The sequence below is a fragment of the Staurois parvus genome, unplaced genomic scaffold (genome assembly GCF_062004578.1).
Source record: "Staurois parvus isolate SC_StPar_1 unplaced genomic scaffold, SC_StPar_1.0 ptg000409l, whole genome shotgun sequence".
Taxonomy (NCBI): Eukaryota; Metazoa; Chordata; class Amphibia; order Anura; family Ranidae; genus Staurois; species Staurois parvus.
Window position 1 is genome coordinate 2,914,764 of NW_028318205.1, and position 11,888 is coordinate 2,926,651.

At 41.6% G+C, this 11,888-nt stretch overlaps 1 long non-coding RNA gene across 1 annotated transcript in view; it reads left to right on the plus strand.

The window, feature by feature from the left end:
* LOC149455043 (uncharacterized) overlaps positions 1-3,021 on the plus strand; it is a 63,695-nt gene extending 60,674 nt beyond the window's left edge. Inside the window, exon 3 of the long non-coding RNA XR_016314120.1 lies at positions 2,489-3,021. This is a non-coding gene — a long non-coding RNA (uncharacterized LOC149455043). The remainder of the gene's footprint in view (positions 1-2,488) is intronic.
* Positions 3,022-11,888: the final 8,867 nt, after the last annotated feature.

The window sequence follows — 11,888 nt, forward strand, 5'->3', positions numbered from 1 at the left end:
TTACATTTCAATGTCCTTCCTTCAATGATCGCCATAATTATCATCATGATAATCACACAGTACAGGTACTGGGGCTCAAAGCACTGTACTGTGTGAGTGTAACGGTCATCATGATGATAATAATGATCACATTTGGCTGCTCCCTGCTATATAATTAAAGAGAGGCACATAGAGATGTGTGTGCAGTGTGCTGTCATGTCATTAGACTGTACCTGCTCTTTGACTTCTGCCAGAGGATCAGAGCAAGCCATCCTTCTGTGTCTCCACTGCTGGGCTGGATGCTGAGTGCACCTGCACCCTGATCACTTATAGTTCCAGCCAGCTACCCCCAGCCTGTCAGTGCTCTTCTTCTGCATGATTCCCTCAGCACTTACTTGCTGGAGGAGTCAGGCAGTGTTCAAGCCAAGCCCAATCATTCTGCCAGACCAGCAGTGGGGGCTTACTGTATCTCATCAGAGGGTAGTGTATAAGTCCACCTGAAAAGAAAAAAAAGTCCCTGACAGCCGTAATCTATGGACTCTCGGCTCCAGTCTCCAGAGGTGAACAGATGGGGCCCTCATCAGCCCAGCAGGGAGAATGATTGCCTGGCACTCTGGCAGGGAATAGTATATTATATACACTGACTGCCTATACATAGTGACATCCTGCATGAAGTCTGAAACTGCCGGCCCGGCCCCCTTGCTGGGTGAAAGGGCCCGGGCCCCCTACAGGAGGCCTGATGGTACCCCTTTATCAGCTGCCCTGACTGTAGTAAATATAGAGACATTATACCACAAATTTATTTATGAGACTACAACAGAGCAAAAAGGGGGCTCACATCTACGAAATAGAAGAGAAGAAGTTCTCTATCACTGTATGAGGGCTCTAAGACTGTGGTCATTGGGAACAAAAAATGCCCTAGACAGTGTGTAATCAATCCCCCATCATGGTGTTCGATGGAGCAATATATAAAAAAATAACAAGTGGCTGTGCTGATCTCGCTTTAATTATGCATGGTCCAGGTGACCAATGTAACTGCATTGAATAATTTTAGGTAAAGACACCCTAAGGAAAAAGATCACCATATAATGGACCAAAGCGGCATTAAGCCAGCCAAAATCCAAAGATCAAGACAGTTTAAAAATAAAACCAGAAACAACAATTTAGTACATAAAATCTTAGCCCTAAAAACTACCATGCCCAGACACTCAAGAGTATCAGGACATGGTAGTTTTTTAAGGCCAAGACAAGGTCTTTATATATGAGGAAGTGTCAGGGTCCTGTCCATGGCAGGAGTTCTGGAAGATCTGGTGTTTCTGCCAATACTCTACATGGCCGCAGAAGGACACATCAGCCTCAGTCTGGTGCCAGACAGTCTTTATAAGGAGACTCATCACTTCCTCTGGTTGCTGGATGATCTCTAGCTTCCCGTGGTTTGTTCCTGTTTCCTGTGACCTGTGACTTCCTGTTTCCGACCCGGCTTGTACTTGGACCTGTCTGCTCTACTGAACCCCTGATCTGACCTCGGTTTGGCTAAAGGATACTCTCTCTCTCGCTCCTCCATGTATGACCTCGGCTATCCCACCTGACCATGTCTGTTCTGTGCCCCTCCCGGTACCTGACCTTGGCTCGAACTGACTAACCAACAAACATCCAAATCCCAGAAGGCTTGCATACCACACACAGGCATCTCTGTGCACCAGCCGTGCGTCTGAGTGGACCACCAACCAGCACTCCTACAGGTGACCTGTGCAACTTTGGGCCTGACTCCCGCTGTCCCACTCTCAGGGGAGTCTGGAACTTAGTTGCAAGGGAACGTGATAGGAAGGTATAAAATGTGTTTTTGTACTATAATGATGATCCTGATGATTTATTTTTAGACTGTCCTGATCTTTGAGTGGTTGAATGCCGCATGGCTCCGTTATATGATGATCTCTTAGGGTGTCTTTGTCCTAAATGTATTTTTGGTGGTCAATGAGGGTAAAAATTAGTACGTGTGGATAGGTTGGGGAGTAATTGTCCCCACTGTTGGTGTTAGTGGGAGAAATAATACCCCCTCACTGGTTTCAGTTGGTGGAATAGTGTTCTATTAACGGAGTGAGTGGCAGAAATTGTACCCCATTGTTGATATCAGTGGACAGCATTGTGCTCCCTTGTTGTTACGTGTGGGAGGATTCCCCAGGGATGGATACATGCAAGCAATGGGCCACATCTAGGCTGCAGCTTGGGAACCCCTAACCTAAATGAATGTCATGTAGAAGTGATTCTTTTCACACAACTATTGGATGTTGGATGTAGCAACACATAGACATGCTGAAGTTTACATGTGATGTTACATTTTTATACATTTATTATAAATAGTATAGGTCATACTGCTGTCTTGAAAATACACATACTACTTGGTATTAATATTATTGGTAAAGATAGCAACTGGTCCTATAAATACCATTACTGATTATTATTAATTTATGGAATAGATTTTTTTCTTGCTTTTGTATTATTTTCACAGGCACAGGAGTAATGGACCGCACTTTCTCTGACACAAATAGTAGTTTCGGCAGCAGCTTTGTAGCTCACTTCCAAGCTCAAGATCAAAGACATAACACACAAATAAGCTGTGCCACACACCTTCTCTTCCTCTCCCTACAGGGATTACATTCAATGGAATGATGTGAACAAGCAAAAGGTAAGGTCAGTATGTGCTAATGGAGGAGCCCCTCCGAGCCTGCATACTAAAGCAAGCAATAGTGTTTTCTCTTCAGTGTATCTCTCCAGATCACCCACAATCACAGCAATCCTGGAATTGTCTCCGATCAACTATTTTCAAGAGGAGCAGTAAGTTCCAGCATATCGGAGCATCTGATCAAAGTAAAAGAAAAAAAAAAGAGATCCTTTTGTGCAACACATTTGATTAAAGTACAAATTAAAAAAAAAAGCTTAAAAAAAGAAGAGTTCATGCCAGAGTTCAGATAGATATATAAAACACATTCTAAATGCTAATAGTACACTGAAAAGGTTAAATTAATCAGCCAAAACAAACTAATTTACATACTATTGCTATTTGTTACAGTGCATTTGAGCATGCAAAATTTACACCTCCTAACACACATTTTGGTCCTTCAAAAGTTAGGCCTTTTCCTGGGTATATTTGACCCACAGTTTCCAAAAATGGTACACTTTTTCCCTATCAGCTCTAGTTTTTGAGATGCAACATAAAATTTCACATACCACTCTTTGTCGCTAAAGCAGAAACTAGGTAACAAAAGGACAAGTTGATCAGCATAATCTTTTCAAAAACGGACAAAAAAATATACAAATTCAACCATATCTAAGAAACTAGTGCTGATGAAGGCTAGCCAATGCAATTTTCTGAATCATTGCCCAGAACAACCCGAAGAACAGGTCTAAAAAGCAAGGCAACCGGTGTATCTTAAAAAGCTAGGCAACAGGTACAGTATATATTTGGAAACTAGCTATATTATCTCTAAGATTAAGTGCTTTTCTATAAAATACATGCTGATGTTCAGATAAGTGTTTTCCCAAAATGGGATTTAAAAAAAAAAAAACTTTCCAGTGTTTATCAAGAATATTTTTTACCTGAGTATGCTGGATTCACTGATGCTTAACATCCTTATTTCTATCCTTATCTATAAATAACGATCTTTTATCTAACCGTTTGACCTTTTTCAAGATATTACACCTCTAATTTTTATTATATCACTTTTTCACCAACCTAATTATCAACACTTCTGACTGGCTATTTTAATCATTAATAGTAGTACAATTTCTTCTCACGTACATGTACTATTTCATCTTCGGGAATGTGTGTTAACTACCTAAGATAATGTTTAAAATAATGAACACATTCTTATCAATGTTTTAAAAATGTATTGGTGTGTATATTTTTTTCCCTATCTAAACAACTCCAAAGATAAAAAATGTTGCATTTTGACATCTTTTCCATGCATTGTTGTCTTCTCTACTGCACTGGCATGAGTGAGAGACAGAGAGGAGAGAGAGGGGATAGAGAGAGGAAGAGAGGGGGGGGGGGGAGAGGGAGAGGAGAGGGAGAGGAGAGAGAGAGGAGAGAGAGAGAGAGAGAGAGAGAGAGAGAGAGAGAGAGAGAGAGAGAGAGAGAGAGAAGTTCTATCCACTACAAGGAATGAAACGCCTGGTTTAGATCTCCATAGAAAAACAACTGAGTGATTTTATAGCTGTGGTATGGGAGACCTTCCCTCTGGAATCCCAAAATCTGGACTAACACTGGGGTGTGAACAATCATATGGCTCAGAGTATGACTGTGACCATTGAGATGAATGTGTCAAACTAAAAAACATTGTCTTCATATTTAAAGTGGTATTAAACCCAAGACCAAACTTGTAATATATCATTAGATGTGGTGGCTGTATTAATTTTTTTAGGCTCTCTCTATTTTCCCCTGGTGACCTGGCCAGTAACACACATCCTGTAGTGAGTCAACACTCTGGATGAAGGAGCACAGAGAACAGATTTGGGCAGCACCATTTTTGGTCTGAGGGGAGTGTTGGAAGTACTAGCAGATTTACACTTACAAATTGAAGCTGGACTCCAGATACTACTATAATCAGTTTCAGCAACATTTTGTTTTTACTTTTGGGATAAAGGTTTTATATAAATAAATAAAAGCTGATCATTTTAAAAACCCCTGCCAGTATTAAATGGTTTGTCAGATCGCTGTAGCTGTAGAACAGCTTTTCTGTTGAAAAACATCAGACTTATCGCTCCACTTCCTTAAACTGAACCTCTCCAAAACCGAGTTTCTTGTCTTCCCCACAGCCCGGACACCACCCCCCATTGACTTCTCCATCATGTCCAACAACGCCACCATCAAACCCACCCCGCAGGCCAGAGTACTTGGTGTCATTCTGGACTCCAACCTATCCTTCCAGCCCCAAGTCCAATCTTTAACAAACTCGTGCAGACTCCACCTCTGCAACATCCGCATGTTCCTAACCCCAGAAACCACTAAACAGCTCATCCACTCCCTCATCATATCATGACTCGATTACTGCAACTCCCTCCTCACTGGCCTGCCTTGCCGCTGGCTATCCCCGCTTCAGTCCATCCTGAATACGGCTGCCAGACTCATTCACCTTTCCAACCGCTCCATCTCCGCCACCCCCCTCTGCCAATCCCTCCACTGGCTTCCGATTGCGCAACGGATCAAATTCAAAATTCTAACACTGACGTACAAAGCTGTCCACCATACTGCCCCGTACTACATCTCTGACCTAATATCCAAGTACCGCCCAGCACGCACACTCCGATCCTCACAAGACCTCCTTCTCTCTAGTTCCCTGGTCTCCTCCTCCCTTGCCCGCCTCCAGGACTTCTCCAGGGTGTCATCTATCCTCTGGAACTCCCTGCCCCAACCCATCAGATTATCACCTACTCTCCTCTCCTTTAGGCGCACCCTGAAAACCTATCTCTTCAGGGAAGCCTACCCCACCCCCTGCTAACCTGCTGACCTCCTCCACTCTTCCTACCACTCCATCCCCCACAGCTATCTCCTCCTGTACCACTATCCCCTCCCTCCTAGATTGTAAGCTCGAAAGAGCAGGGCCCTCGATCCCGTCATGTTTTGCATTGTATTGGTATTGTTCTGTCACATGTTCTGTCCCCCTTTGTAATGTACAGCGCTGAGAGAACCATTGGCACTTTATAAATACTGTATAATAATATTAGCTGGATCACAAACAAAAGTGAATGCCTAGGTTGATTTTCCCTTAAGGTAGACCAATGGTGCTCCAAAACTCACCACAGGGGTTTATTTACTAAAGCTGGTTCACTCAGAATCTCATGCACTTCTTCACAGAAACAAATCAGCTTCCAGGATTTGTTGCTAAAGCTTAATTGAACAAACTGAAGTTAGAACCTGATTGGCTACTATGCTCAGGTGCAAGGGATTCTGAGTAAATCAGCTTTAGTAAATAAACCCCACTGTGTCTTCCGGGCACAGCATGAGAGTATAGGGTGAAGAGCTTGCAACTCATTCTCCTGATAAAAGTTTTTTAACCTCCTTGGCGGTATGATTCTTTCTGATTTTTTGTGCTGAAAGCGGTACCATTGTTTTGCATGAAAATATGTAGTTTTTTATTGTAGGCTGTAATTTTTAGGAATAACTCACTGAAATCTGTCCGAACAAGAGTCTATTAAACATTCCGGATATGATAAAATTTGAAACACAAAATCATAAATTATAATTTAATAAATAATCATAAAAAATAATAATATAATAATAATAAATTTAATTCAATAATAATATAATCAAACCAAAAACACTGAAATTTGAAATACAGAGACAAATTCACACATCGCTGAGCAAAGTCGTTTTCAGTGTCTGATGAGGAATTTCCCCGTGAATCATTATCACTCAATTCTGCAAGTGGTTCTAATTTACTGTCGCTGCTCTAAAACCGCTTTTGACGTAAAGGGACGCTTTTTGGACGCCATGGATTTTTCTAAGTTTCCAGGCAGAAAGAACATTCAAAATGCAGGCAGGGCACAGGACAAAGCACTAGGGACAATATGTATGTGAAATGCATTGAAACAGCAATGACAGCAAAAATGACATTTTTTTAAAATTTCAAATTTCCCGCCGGTTCCGGCGCCCGTACTTCCCGACGTCACAGGGACTGGAACACAGAAGCCGGATGCCGGCATCGACCGGAGGAGATGGCCGGGGACGCTGCAGGGGACACATCGCGATTGCGAAGGACAAGGTGAGCTCTGCAGGGACCCCCAGAGCAGCGCCGCATAGTAAGCCCGAGTGTACCTCGGAGTTACCGCTTTTGGTATAGAAATTTTACCCCGAGCTACACTCGGGAATACCACAAGTAGGTTAATAATAAAGTGTGCAAGTTACAGCAGCTTACGTGTTTCGGTAAAATACCTTATTCATAGCTAAGATCGGAAGAATGAGTTGCCGGCTCTTCACTTTATACTCTCTTACTAGCTGGATTACCAGATGAAAATAGAAGAAAGAAAGTTTAAAAAAATGAAAACACATGCAGCCATCACATCTAAGAACTGGTAAACTGTAATATAATAAATATTTGCTTCTGGGTTTAAAACTACCTTAATGACAAAACAAAGTTGATAAATGATAGGTTATTGACACCTCTATTGACACCTTTATAAAAAAACTAAAAAGTAAATGTATATGTCAGATGAAGAGCCATTGTCCAAGAGTCTGATTGTTCATTTGCATGTAAACCCAGTATAACGGTTTTAAGAAGCCGACAAGTGACTGAGGGCACCAACAACCACAAGAATGCAGTCAGGTTGGATTTGGTGCCAACAATAAATAAATCTCTAGCCTGAATACAAAAGTATCTATAGTTTTTAATAGTAGAACATTTTAGATTTTTAAATATAGCCTAGAACAACAGAGCCTACCTAAAACAGGAGGTATCTACAATCTATTAACAATTCTTTCTCTATTTATGACCCTGGAATGGCTGCAAATATACAAACCCCTCCTAACTCCTCCTCCTCCCGATCTCCTAAACCAGCAAATCTAGAATATTTTGTTGTCTTGGAGTTCCTGGAAAGTGGGCTACTTCTGTCTGCCCCTGATAGCAAGGACTAGGGAAAGTACACAGTGATTTTGTCTAAAATGAGTTTGCAGAAAATTACAGTTTTTGTCATTATTATTATACAGGATTTATATAGCGCCAACAGTTTGCTCAGCACTTTACAATATAACGGGAGACCATACAGTAACAATACAGTTCAATACTAGAGGGATTTGAGGGCCCTGCTCCTTGGAGCTTACAATCTAGGAGGGAGGGGCTAGTGGTACAAAAGGTAGTAACTGTGGGGGATGGACTGGTTGGAAGAATAGAAGATTCCAGTATTAGCTGAGGGCAGGATAGGCTTCCCTGAAGAGATAGGTTTTCAGAGATCTCCTAAAAGTGAGCAGAGTAGGCGATAGTCTGATAAAATGGGGTAGAGAGCTCCAGAGGATGGGGGAAGCTCTGGAGAAGTTCTGGAGACAAGCATGAAAGGAGGAGACAAGGGAGCTAGAGAGTAGGAGGTCTTGCGAGGAGAGAGTACGGTTTGGGTGATATTTAGAGACAAGATTGGTGATGTAATTTGGGGCAGAGTTATAAATGGCTTTATACGTTATTGTTAATGTTTTGAATTTTATCCGTTGGGCAACGGGAAGCCAGTTGAGGGATTGGCAGAGAGGGGTGGCAGATACAGAGCGGTTAGTAAGGTGGATGAGTCTGGCAGCAACATTCATGATAGACTGAAGAGGGGATAGCCTGCGATGAGGTAGGCCAATGAGGAGGGAGTTACAATAGTCAAGGCGAGATATAACAAGGGAGTGAATAAGTTGCTTAGTGGTTTCTGAGGTTAGGAACGGTCGTATCTTGGAGATGTTGTGGAGGTAAAGTCTACAAGATTTGGACAGTGATTGGATTTGAGGCTGAAAGGACAGATGGGAGTCTAGGATTACACCTAGTACCCTGGCATGAGGGGAGGGACTGATGGTTATGTTATTGATCTTAATGGAGAAGTCAGGGGAGGGTGCATGGGCTGGGGGGAATATTAAGAGCTCAGTTTTGGAAAGATTGAGTTTGAGGAAGTGGAGTGACATCCATGCCGATATGTTGCTTAGTAGGTTAGTAATGCGAGTGGAGACTGAAGGGGTGAAGTGAGGGGTAGAAAGATAGATTTGTGTGTCATCAGCATAGAGATGGTACTTAAAGCCGTGGGAGTTTATCAAGTGACCAAGGGAGGAGGTGTAGATGGAGAAGAGAAGGGGTCCAAGGACAGAACCTTGAGGGACCCCTACAGAAAGAGAGAGTGAAGAGGAGGAGGCAGCGTTATAGGTAACGCTGAAGGAGCGCTGCGATAGGCAAGAGGAGAACCAGGAGAGAGCAGAGTCTCTGAGGCCAAGAGAGTGGAGTTTTTTTGAGGAGGAGGGGATGGTCAACGTATAAAAAGCAGCAGAGAGGTCAAGTAGTATGAGTACGGAGTAGTGGCCATTGGTTTTAGCTGTTAGTAGATCATTCGTGAGTTTTAGTAGGGCAGTTTCAGTGAAGTGTAGAGAGCGAAAGCCAGACTGTAAAGGATCCAGAAGGTTGTTGTCAGTGAGGTGGGAGCTCAGGCGATTGTAGACTAAGCATTCTAGGAGTTTAAAAGTAAATGGCAGCAGGGAGATGGGTCTTACGTTGTTCAGGTTGGTGGGGTCTAGGGAGGGCTTTTTAAGTATGGGAGTGATGTGCGCATGCTTTAGAGGAGAGGGGAAGGCAACAGTAGAGAGGGAAAGATTGAAGATGTGAGTGAGGGAGCATAGGATGAAAGAAGAGGGTGACCGTAGTAGTTGTGAGGGGACAGGATCCAGGGGGCAGGTAGTGAGACGGGCTTCTGAGAAAACCTTAGTGATCTCTTTGGTAGTGGCAAGGTCAAAAGAGGAAAGTGTTGAGGGAGGTTTAGTATAAGGTATTCTAAGTGGGATGGATGTCTGTGCAGCGGCGACGCCCCTACGAATTGCGTCAATCTTGTTTTTGAAATGATTTGCAATCTCATGAACAGTGAGTAAGGTACTGGGTGGAGGTGGATGTGGAGAAAGTAGAGAGTTAAAAGTAGAGACGAGACGATGAGGACTGGATGAGAAGGTGTTAATAAGAGTGACAAAGCAGGCTTGTTTGGCAGCATGGAGGGAGGAATTGTATGTTAAGAAAGCAGATTTATATCGGGTGAATGCTTGGTGGGATTTGGTGTTACGCCACAATCGCTCCAGCGTGCGACTATGTCATTTAAGATTTCTGGTGTGTTCAGTCTGCCAAGGTTGTAACGGTCGGGGCCTGATGCTTTGTATTGTTAAAGGAGCAAGTGAGTCTAATGCTGATGAAAGCGAACTGTTATAGACAGTAGTGGCCAGGTCAGGGCAGGACAGGGGAGAGATTCTGTCATAGAGTTGGTCAGTTGCAGAGTGGAAAGGAGCAGGGTTCAAGTTGTGAAGGTTTGTGCGGGTAATTGTCTACTGCTTGGAGGGATAGGTGTTTGAAGATGAGGACACTGTGAAGGTGATGAGATTGTGATCAGAGACAGGAAAGGGGGTGTTTGTGAGGTTGTCATCACTGGAAATCTGCTGAAACAGAAACTCTCCATTTCCTTGATTGAACTGCTTAAGCAAATCTATCTTGCTATTTATTATTGGTTCTGTTTTGAGTAATTTTATTTATCAGTGTATTTTGCATTTAGACTTTTTTCCTTTTTATTGTGCAGTTGACCATTATCTGTACACTTTTGTTTTTTGTTTTTTTTTTTGTATTTTATTTTATTTTTTCACTGGCTGCTTTTTTTCTGTGGAAAAATGCAACAAAAACAATATAAAGGATCATGTTTTGCCAATAAGTGGTGCATAATGTAATTGAATGTAAATTGTATAACACTCAAGAGCCATTTAAAGCTCACCACTAATAAAAAAAAAAAAAAAAATACTTTTGATTTCCCTAAAATGGCAAGATTTTGCAAAAGGTCTCCTATTTTTTGCCAAATACAAGTGAAGTGAAAACTCAGTTTTGCTCATCCTACCATGGAGGAAATGTGCCACATGTACAGTATATACCAGTTTTCTTTTCAAGAAAGGATTGCTGCATAACCTAAATTGCATTTTGATCAAATTATAATATACCGTAGTTCTTGTTATGATATTTGACTTATTGCAACAACAGCATTTTCCCAAGGTGTACAAATATTGTAGATGTATTTCTCAAAAAATATTTTTCAAAAGCTCATTACTTTTTTTGATTAAATTCATCTAAAGTGGACTCTAGAAAGTTCATAAAATAACCCCAAGACAATTAAGCAGCTACTACTAGTTACATGCACACATGGTTAGATTATTTGTTTAAAAAAAAGGTCAACAATGGTCACTTTATGGCCATCCTCAACTCTAGCTCTCTATAAGTGTGTCAACTTTGGATTATTATAGTTAGGTTTAAGATACAGTACTAGTAGTTACCAGCATATTTAGCACCTTTCACATTGGATGATGATCTTTGTCTCCCACCTCCTCACCCACCCGGTCCTCAGGGGACATGAGCCTCAAGGGTCTCTTTTTTCCATTCAAGCTTCCAGATATAAATTTACTTATGCATTGTAAAAACTACACTACAGTGAAAGCTTAGACCCTTCTCTAATTCTCGTTGTTGCAACTTCTCTCCCTATTCTAGTATTTATTGGTACAATAAAACTATTCTACAAGTTGTATTGACCATTCAAGGTCATGAGGTCCCCTCTCTACTTTCTTTCACTGTTGATTGTTCTGCTATTATTTGTGACACCTTTTTAACTTTAATAAAATACATTTAAGAAAAAAAAAACCCAGATCTTCTTCTCATCCCTTCTCCAATTCCAAATTCCAGCCCTCCTCAATTCAATATTGGTCTTTGTGAAGATGTCCCTAGTCACAATGTAACCATAAATTAGATCTAGTTTCTGTTTGCCTAATAGAACACCTGCTATTTGGGGGTAACTGGGCACCCTGTAAAAAACTAAGCCTAAACTATATCTTGAGATGCCTGCTTTATAAATTTTCTGTAAAATTCAATGCAATATAGCAACCTGGAGACTTTCTGTACACCATTAGTATACAGAATACCCCAGAAGTCTGCACTAAGATACAAGTCAGACTTTAGGCATCCCCTGCAACAAAAAGTTCATTTTTGGTGAGAAACTCTCAAAGGATTAATCACTTTTAAAGGGATGCAAACCATGCAACTTTCCTCATTAGAACGCTGAAAGTGCATCAGCTGATTAATTATGATAAAAGTAACTCCTACAACAAACAGCTTTTGCTCCAGAGCAGAGGCAGATAGGAATCTGCAACAAGGTATGTTAAAATTCCTGCA